The following is a 10,000-nucleotide window of genomic DNA, read 5'->3' on the forward strand; positions in this document are numbered from 1 at the left end:
CACTTACGGCAGGAGCCATGCAAACACCTCCGCACCTAGGCACGACTTAGAAATGCAATTCGCCAAATAGCAAAGGCCACAAGACCGAGTATGAGAAAGCTCTCGCAAACAACAAACACAAGATAATGCAAATTTTTTAAATGAACAAGGGGAGGGGGGAAGGGACATGTGATTTGTCCCCACTTGCAAGCTTGCAACCTATGTTCATCAGAGACCCACGTTAATGCCGTATTATAACACTTCTGGCAGGGGGCATGCAAACACCTCCACACCTAGGCATGACTTAAAAACGCATTTCTCCAAATACCATTAGCCAAAAAACCGAGCATGAGAAAACTCTTACAAGCAACAAACCCACGAGAATGCAATTTTCTTTCTAAAAACAAAAGTGGGGGTGGGGGAGGGGGAGGGACTCGTGATCTGTCTCCACCTGCAAGCTTGCAAACCAATGTTCTCTAGAGACCCACGTTAATGTCGCATTATAACACTTGCGGCATGAGGCAAGCAAACACCTCCACACCTAGGCATGACTTTGAAATGCATTCCTCCAAATACCAAAGGCCACAAAACCGAGCATGACAAAACTCTAGCAAGCAACATACCCACGAGAATGGAGATTTTTTTAAAAAGCAAGTAGGGGGGAGGGACTCATGATCTACCACCACCTGCAAGCTTGCATCCTATGTTCTCCAGAGACCCACATTAATGTCATTTTATAACATTGGACGCAAAAAGGCATGCAAGCACCTCCACACCTAGGCACGACTTAGAAATACACTTCTCCAAATAGCATAGGCCACAAAACCGACTATGAAAAAACACTTGCAAGCAACAAACCCACGATAGTGCAATTTTAAAAAAACAAAAAAACAATGGGATGGGGGGGAGGGACCAACCAAATATTTATTGTGCACATTGACCTGACCAATGATTCTGTCAAATGTAGACAACACCCCACCTCGTGCACCATGACGTACATATGACGACAAGCCAAAGAGAAAAGAGGGGTGGAAATGTGTGACTACGACCACACTCGTAAAAAGTGGCACTAGCACAACTGCACTTGGCAGGAAGCAAAGCATGTTAAACTGCCACGGTGCCTATATGGGGTTAATCAATGGGGCAACGCGTCATATCCACATTTTTCACATGCTATGACTCCCATGGGCATGCTGTACAAAACTTGCAAAAGTGGCAGTAGGCTGCGATGAGGGTGTAGGTGCATGTCAGTATCACTGCGGGCCTCCACCAGAGTTTCCTCTGGCTTTGCCTCGCTTAGGCATAGTTCACCATCTTTTGGGTCTCGACAGGTATGCTCTCACTCGAACCCTTCATAAAAGATCAAGGTTGGTCGGCGGTGCAACCCACAAGGGGATCCCACCAGTCAGCTTCCTTACACCTTACGGGTTTTACTCGCCTGTTGACTCGAACACATATAATACTCCTTGGTCCGTGTTTCAAGATGCGTCGAATGGGGAGCCTGACAGGCCGATGCCCAGAGTATGCAGTTGCCAATAGGCACGCCATCGAGGCGCACGCTGCCTACCATGATCAAGGCGACAACATCTCCTCAGGCATAACGTGATAACCCAGGCTTGGGATGCCGCCGCAATCCTTATCGGTCAACGCCCCGAGTCGAGCGACAGACTGGCTATTAACTGTTTCGCATCTGACCAAGACGCATTATCGGCCCCCATCCACTTCCCTCCCAATAATTTCAAGCACTCTTTGACACTCTTTTCAAAGTCCTTTTTATCTTTCCCTCGCGGTACATGTTTTCTATCGGTCTCTGGCCCATATTTAGCCTTGGACGAAATTTACCGCCCAATTGGGGCTGCATTCCTATACAACCTGACTCACCGATAGCACCTCGTGGTACAATAGGGATCGGACACGATGGGGTTCTCACCCTCTCTGGCACCCCCTCCAAGGGACTTGGGCTCGGTCTGCCGCTGAGGACGCTTCTACAGACTACAATTCGAACGACAAAGCAGCCTAATTCTCAATCTGGGCTCTTCCCGGTTCGCTAACCGTTACTAAGGGAATCCTCATAAGTTTCTTATCCTCCGCTTATTGATATGCTTAAACTCAGTGGGTAGCCCCGCCTGACCTGGGGTCGTAGTCGAAATGCCAACAAATGGCAATCAGGGTCACCAGAGCCCAATGGGATCAGAACACGCACACGATGTCCGAACAATGGCAAAGTGGCTAGACCCACCACTCATCATGACGCTTGCCACACAAGGAGCCCTTGAATTTGGGCCAACCACACCTTGAATAGAGACACAGGGGCCAATCTTTGCTCTGCACCACCACCACAAAGAGTAAAGGAGGTAGGGCAACATGATGCGTGATGCCCAGGCAGGCGTGCCCTCAGCCCGATGGCCTAGGGCACAACTTACGTTCAAAGACTTGATGGTTCACGGGATTCTACAATTCACACCAAGTATTATATTTCGCTACGTTCTTCATCGATGCAAGAGCCAAGATATCCATTGCCGAGAGTCGTTAAGATAAAGATTTGGATCTGGGATAACCACACCACCCCAAAGGCTCAATGATGTTATGTCCTTTTCGTTACGAGTTCCTTGGCGCCGACTGCACCGGTGGTTGTGTTTGGGTCGAATGCTACGAAGGATCGCAGGCTGACCTTTTACAAGGGTCGGGAAGCAAGGAGCTCACTCTCCCATGCCCTACCTTGATCGTGCAATGCAACATGTTCATGGGTCTCGCTAGGCAGGTATCGACAATGATCCTTCCGCAGGTTCACCTATGAAAACCTTAATACGACTTCTCCTTCCTCTAAATGATAAGGTTCATTGGACTTCTCATGACGTTGACGGCAGTGAACCACCCACGTCGCCGTGATCCGAACACTTCAGTGGACCATTCAATCGGTAGGAGCGACGGGGCTGTGTGTACAAAGGGCAGGGACGAAGTCAATGCGAGCTGATGACTCGCGCTTACTAGGAATTCCTCATTGAGGACCAACAATTGCAATGATCTATCCCCATCATGATGAAATTTTCAAAGATTACCCTGGCCCGTCGGCCAAGGCTATAGACTCGTTGAATACATCAGTGAAGCGCACATGTGGCCCAGAACATCTAAGGGCATCATAGACCTGTTATTGCCTCAAACTTCCGTGGCCTAAATGGCCATAGTCCCTCTAAGAAGCTGGCCGTGGAGGGTCACCTCCATATAGCTAGTTAGTAGGCTGAGGTCTCGTTCGTTAACGGAATTAACCAGACAAATCGCTCCACCAACTAAGAACGGCTATACACCACCACCCATAGAATCAAGAAACAGCTCTCTGTCTGTCAATCCTTACTATGTCTAGACCTGGTAAGTTTCCCCGTGTTAAGTCAAATTAAGCCTAGGCTCCGCTCCTGTTGAAATACGAAAACCCCCGATTGTCCCTATTAATCATTACTCTGATCCCGAAGGCCAATGCAATAGGACCGAAATCCTATGATGTTATCCCATGCTAATGTGTCCAGAGCGTAGGCTTACTTTGAGCACTCTAATTTCTTCAAAGTAACGGCGCTAGAGGCACGACACGGCCAATTAAGGCCAGGAGCACTTCGCCGACAGAAGGGACGAAATGACCAGTACACACTGTGAGGCGGACCGATCGACCCATCCCAAAGTTCAACTATGAGCTTTTTAACTGCAACAACTAAAATATACGCTATTGGAGCTGGAATTACCACTACTGCTGGCACCAGACTTGCCCTTCAATGGATCCTCATTACGGGATTTAGATTGTACTCATTCCAAATACTAGACTCGAAGAGCCCAGTATTGTTATTTATTGTCGCTACCTCCCCATGTCAGGATAGGGTAATTTGAGCGCCTGCTGCCTTCCTTGGATGTGGTAGCCATTTATCAGGCTCCCTCTCCAGAATCGAACCCTAATTCTCTCTCACCCGTCACCACCATAGTAGGCCACTATCTTATCATCAAAAGTTGATAGGGCAAAAATTTGAATTGTACGTCATCGGCACAAAGGCCATGCGATCCGTCAAGTTATCATAAATCATCAGAGTGACGGGCAGAGCTTGTGTCGACCTTTTATCTAATAAATGCATCCCTTCTAAAAGTCGGGGTTTGGTGCAAACCGAGCATGAGAAAACTCTTGCAAGCAACAAACCCACGAGAATGCAATTTTCTTTTTAAAAACAAAAGTGGGGGTGGGGGAGGGGGAGGGACTCGTGATCTGTCTCCACCTGCAAGCTTGCAAACCAATGTTCTCTAGAGACCCACGTTAATGTCACATTATAACACTTGCGGCATGAGGCAAGCAAACACCTCCACACCTAGGCATGACTTTGAAATGCATTCCTCCAAATACCAAAGGCCACAAAACCTAGCATGACAAAGCTCTAGCAAGCAACATACCCACGAGAATGGAGATTTTTTTAAAAAGCAAGGAGGGGGGAGGGACTCATGATCTACCACCACCTACAAGCTTGCATCCTATGTTCTCCAGAGACCCACATTAATGTCGTTTTATAACATTGGACGCAAAAAGGCATGCAAGCACCTCCACACCTAGGCACGACTTAGAAATGCACTTCTCCAAATAGCATAGGCCACAAAACCGACCATGAAAAAACCCTTGCAAGCAACATACCCATGATAGTGCAATTTTAAAAAAACAAAAAACAATGGGATGGGGGGGAGGGACCAACCAAATATTTATTGTGCACATTGACTTGACCAATGATTCCGTCAAATGTAGACAACACCCCACCCCGTGCACTATGACCTACATATGACGACGAGCCAAAGAGCAAAGACGGGTGGAAATGTGTGACTACGACCACACTCGTAAAAAGTGGCACTAGCACAACTGCACATGGCAGGAAGCAAAGCATGTTAAATTGCCATGGTGCCTAGATGGGGTTAATCATTGGGGCCAACGCGTCATATCCACATTTTTCACATGCTATGACTCCCATGGGCATGCTGTACAAAACTGGCAAAAGTGGCAGTAGGCTGCGATGAGGGTGTAGGTGCAGTGTCCAGGCAGCCATGCAAACCCACCAGCACGCATTGGCCGGCCAAGGTGCAAAACAAGGGGCTAATCATCTGGACCATCATGCCATGTTGTTGTCCTTCACATGCCACGCAACTCTTGGGAATGCTGTGTGGCTACCGGTGTATGTGGCATCAGTTATGCAAGGAGCCATGCACACCCAGCAGCACTCCATGGCAGGCCACAGTGCACATCAAAGGCAATCATCGGAACCAACGTGCGTTGATGGTGATTTTCACATGCCAAGCCTATCTTGGGCATGCCATGCGGCTACGGGTGCATATGGCAGTAGCTGTGGGGGCATGGCAACACAAGGTAGGAACCCTTGCGCACCCAACAGCCCAGGGTGGCAGGCAACGGTGTACGGAAGAGGAGTTGAACATCGGGACGCATTGGCCATTTACTTATTTTCAAATGCCATGCCTCTCTGAAAACTATGGTGCAGCTACGGACATATGTGTCAGCAACTGTGGGGGCATGGCAGTGGTAGGTAGGGAGCCATGGGCACCCAGCAGCACATGGTTGCAGGCAGGGGTGTGCGGCAGATGGGCTGACCATCTGGACAGACGAGCCATGTACTTATTTTCACATACATGCCAAGCCTTTGTTGGGCTTTCTTTGTAGCTACGAGCGTAGGAGGCAATAGCTATCAAGGCATAGCTGTATATATTAGGCAACCACGAGGGCCAAGCAGCACGTCGTGGCAGGCGCAATGACCACGAAAGGCAAAATCTTCGAAACCGAAATACCGTGAAGCTGTTTTGCACAGGCAATGCCACTCTTGGACATTCTGTACGACGACAGATGCATGTGGTGAAAGATGTGGAGGCACTACAACGCAAGGGAGGTAGCCATGCGTGCCCAGTAGCACACAATGGCAGGCAACTGTGTGCGGTAGAGGGGATGACTGTCGGGACGGACGCGCCATGTACATGTTTTCACAAACCACACCTTCCTTGGAAATGCTCTGCTTCGACGGGCACATGTGGCATCAGAAGTGGGGTCATGGCAGTGCATGGTAGCCATCCATGTGTGCCTAATAGCCCACGGTGGCAGGCAACGCTATGCGGCAGAAGGGGGCGACATTGCGTGACAGAAGGGCTAACCATTCGCAAGCACGTCCACCTTAGTTGGGTAAGCTGTGCTGCGACTGTCACACGTTACAGCAGCTACAGGCATATGGCATGGAAGGCAGGCAGCCATGCGCGTCCAGCCGCATGCATTGGCAGGCCTCGAAGCACACCAAGGGCCAACTCATCGAAACCCACGTGCCATTTCACTTTTTTTCCCATGCCATGGGTCTTTTGGGTTTGCCTACCATGCCCACTCATTTTCTACTACCCCTCTGTGTGGCCCCTCGAAAGCCACCCGGGGAGTGGCACCCCCCTCCCTCAAGGTAGCTCTTATGCTCTTTGCCCCTTTCCAGAAGGAGACATGACCCCCAAAAATATAATGGTCTATTTTTTAAGCTTAAAATATCCAAATCAAATGAAACTTGGTATGAAATTAAGGAAAAATCCAAAGATTATTTTCATATAAAAATCATCATTTTTGGATAAATATTTATTTTTTTATTAATTTTTTAATGTTAAAAAACATATTAAATTAAAAAAACTATGAAATATCCATTTTAATGTATTTTTCTGAAAAATAAATTTCTGATGTCTTCCAAAGGTTGATAGAATGGTCTGAAAAAATATTGGACCATTCCAACATATTTTGATATTTTTAATATTTTATGATTGAAACGTTACGAAAAATACCCAAAAAAAAGGAAATGTGGGCTTCAAGTGAAATTGATTGTACTTTGGGTGCCAAATAGCCAATTACAAGGCTTTTCTAACCCAAATGAATGTTTTGCACAACATGATTTAAAGATCCAAACTATGTTGTGCGGGCATGGCCTTGGCGTGTGTAGCAGTCGGTGCCTCGTGTACAGCCGAAGGCCACAAAGGAGCCTCTGTTGCATGGGGCCATGGGGACCACGGCAACACCCATGTGTGAGCCATGTGCATGCGGCTATGTGCATGGTGGACTACAGACATGGGCACGAAGGTGCAGCAATGTGTGCAACGTTGCGCGCGCCATGTGCTGAAATGCCCGTGGCATGTGCGGCTATGCCAACCATCATGATCGACGCATGGGAGGCCATGCCAGCAAACTTGCGTGCGATAGTGCAGCCATGGGCAATGCATGTGCGACCACGCAACGTAACCTTGCGCACGGCGATGCATCCATGCCTGCAACCTCGTGCATAGCACTTCCGGCAAATCCCGAAACCAAGCGCGTGGCAAGGCAGCGATGGGCGTGGCACATGCAGCCATGCATATGACCTGGGGGGCAGTGTGAAGCAACGCACGAAACCTTGCAAGTGGTAGGACATCCAGGGGCACAACATATGCGGCCATGCAGTAACGTTGCGCCCGTTAGTGCAGCCAAATGTGCGGTATGTGCGGCACGGAACGTAACCTTGGGCGCGGCTGTGTAGCCATCTGCGTGTCATGTGCACCATACCTGTAAACTTTCACACGGCATGTGCAGCCACGCGCGAAACCATGTGCAAGGCTTGCACAGCCGTGGTTGCAGCCATGTGCGTGGAAGTGCGCATGGGCAGAAGCCCAGCACGTGCTGCCTGCACCATTGCCCGCTGCTACGTGCGGCCATGCCTATCACCTCACTTGTGTTTGAGCACCCTTTCACGCAGCAATGTGCGTTGTTGCCTGCCATCTAAAGCGTGGTGTGCACCCTTGCCCCTAGCCATGTGCACGCGGTAGCCTACACCCCTGCTCGCGATAGTGGAGCCTTACTCGCAACCGTGCCGAGGTTGCATGCAACCCTGTGGTCGGTATTGCAGCCACACCCGCATCCATGTGCGCAGCATCCTACCTCGACGCCAGCAGCGTTGCATGTGCTAGTGCAACCTTGCCCGCAGCGATGCCTACACCTTGTGTGTCCATGCCAGTTGCCTTCCCCGCGGTAGTGCAGTCTTGCCTGCCACCATGCATGCACATTATGAGGCCCTGCGTGCGGTACTACCACCTTGTGCACTGCCTTCATATGCACTTAGGCACCCTTAGGGGGGCATGCATAGGCATTGTCATGGGCACGTATATGTACACACTTGTGGCATTCAAGAGCACAATTAGGCGACACTTGGGCTACACTTGGGTGCACGCTTAGACACACTTATTCAACACTTGCGGGCACGTATAGGCACATTTAAGGCGACACTTGGGGCATTCAGGAGCATGCACAGGCTCACTTGGGTGCACACTTAGGCAACAGTTGTGGGCATGCATGGGCACAGTTAGGCAACACTTGGGCCATTCATTGTGCACATGTAGCCAACACTTAGGGTGTTGTACGGCCATTTACTGTGTACACGTGGGCACATATAGTTAACACTTGGGGGCACGCGTAGGCACACACTTGGGCCATTCAAGAGCACATTGTCACTACTTTAGACCTTTCTAAGCAACCGCGCAGGCACTTAGCACTTCCACTAGCGCTAAGTCAGCTTAACCACCTTCCTTAAGGGACTAGGGAAGAGAAGAAGTGAACATAAGAGTGAGTTTGAGAAGAATGAATTTGTATAGCACTAGAGAACTCTTGAGTACAAGGCTTGAGAACGCACTTGCTTGGTTGAACACTCTTGGTAGGTCCTTGGTGAGTGCCTTTGCCAAATGAGGCAACACCTACCCCAAGTTGCAATGGATGGCTAAGATATTTACAAATGTCCTCCATCCAACGGTTGGGGAGGAAACTAGAAGCTTCCCACCTCCTTAGCGGAGCTCTAGAAATCTCTCCCAGAATATCTCCAGTGAATATCTTCTACAAATATCTACAATAAAATATCTATTGTTACTACACCTTTGTAGAAAACTCTAGAACTTGGACCTTACTTAGCCCAACGGCCTAAGTCCATGGGCTTGGTGAGCTAGGCCGTGGGCCTATGTTGGGCAGGTCGTGACACTCTCCCCCACCTAAATCTATAACTCCCTCGTCGTAACCTCCTTGTGGTACTTTTATTCACGAGTCATCTCAACATTCCAGTTGTCCCCCATCTCCTCTCGCTCTCTGGTCACCCCTTCCACTTGACTAAATACTCCACGTAAGGAGATAATTTGTGTCTCTAGATGATTGGATCAGCATCCAAATTAGCCTCCCTTTCGTAAGGAGTAACATCTATTGGAGTTCTTGTTATAGTCACATAACTTGAGCATCCTACAACGTCGTCTGGTTGTCTCCGTTCTCTCGTTTGCATCTTACTCTTTCTTGGCATGGATGGCTTGCTCCCAAATTCTCCTTGTCTTGCCCTCCCGTCCAAGGGTAAGTAAGCACCTAGCCCCTGGATGGTGTTGGAGAAATCCTTTAGTCCCAAGGTTCATGTCGACCCCTCGAGCAACATTACGTATGGGGCATTCTTTGGAGTTGATAGCCTTAGGACGCCCTTGGCCCGAGTTCCTTTGCCTCCTCCGTCAAGGCAAGGTTGTATGTGGCTCCTGTATCTACCTTAGCCTGTATGGGCTTCCCATTGATGCACACTTTTGCACACATTAACCCCTTTTGAGAGTTAAAGGCCTTGACCCCTATCTCGGCCCTGGTGGCACCACGCTATATTGGAGACCCCATGCAAGGTGGCTCTTCCTCTTGGCCCTCTTCCTCCAATAGGGCACTAAGAGCTTTCCTCTTGGGGCAATCCCTAAACCAATGTAGCTCATCACATAGGAATCACTTGTCTCTAGGCTTGAACCGATTCCTCTTATCACGCTTGTGCCTTAGTACCTCTCCTTTAGACATGTCATAAGAGGTAGTGGCTTCCCTCACCGCTGTCCTCCTACTCTTCCCATACTTCTTCTCTAATACAAGCTTCCACCTTATCCAACTCCTTTGCATACTTGATCCTTGAAGGTGGCAACCATCTCCTCTTGGTTACTTACTATGGTGTTGAGAGCACCT

At 49.1% G+C, this 10,000-nt stretch overlaps 1 non-coding gene across 1 annotated transcript; it reads right to left on the reverse strand.

Annotated features, from left to right (window-relative positions):
- Positions 1–2,351: 2,351 nt before the first annotated feature.
- LOC122090418 lies at positions 2,352–2,507 on the reverse strand. Its single transcript, XR_006143638.1, has one exon. It is a non-coding gene; the product is annotated as a 5.8S ribosomal RNA (ribosomal RNA).
- Positions 2,508–10,000: the final 7,493 nt, after the last annotated feature.

This window comes from Macadamia integrifolia, chromosome 9 (genome assembly GCF_013358625.1).
Source record: "Macadamia integrifolia cultivar HAES 741 chromosome 9, SCU_Mint_v3, whole genome shotgun sequence".
In the NCBI taxonomy this organism is placed as follows: domain Eukaryota; kingdom Viridiplantae; phylum Streptophyta; class Magnoliopsida; order Proteales; family Proteaceae; genus Macadamia; species Macadamia integrifolia.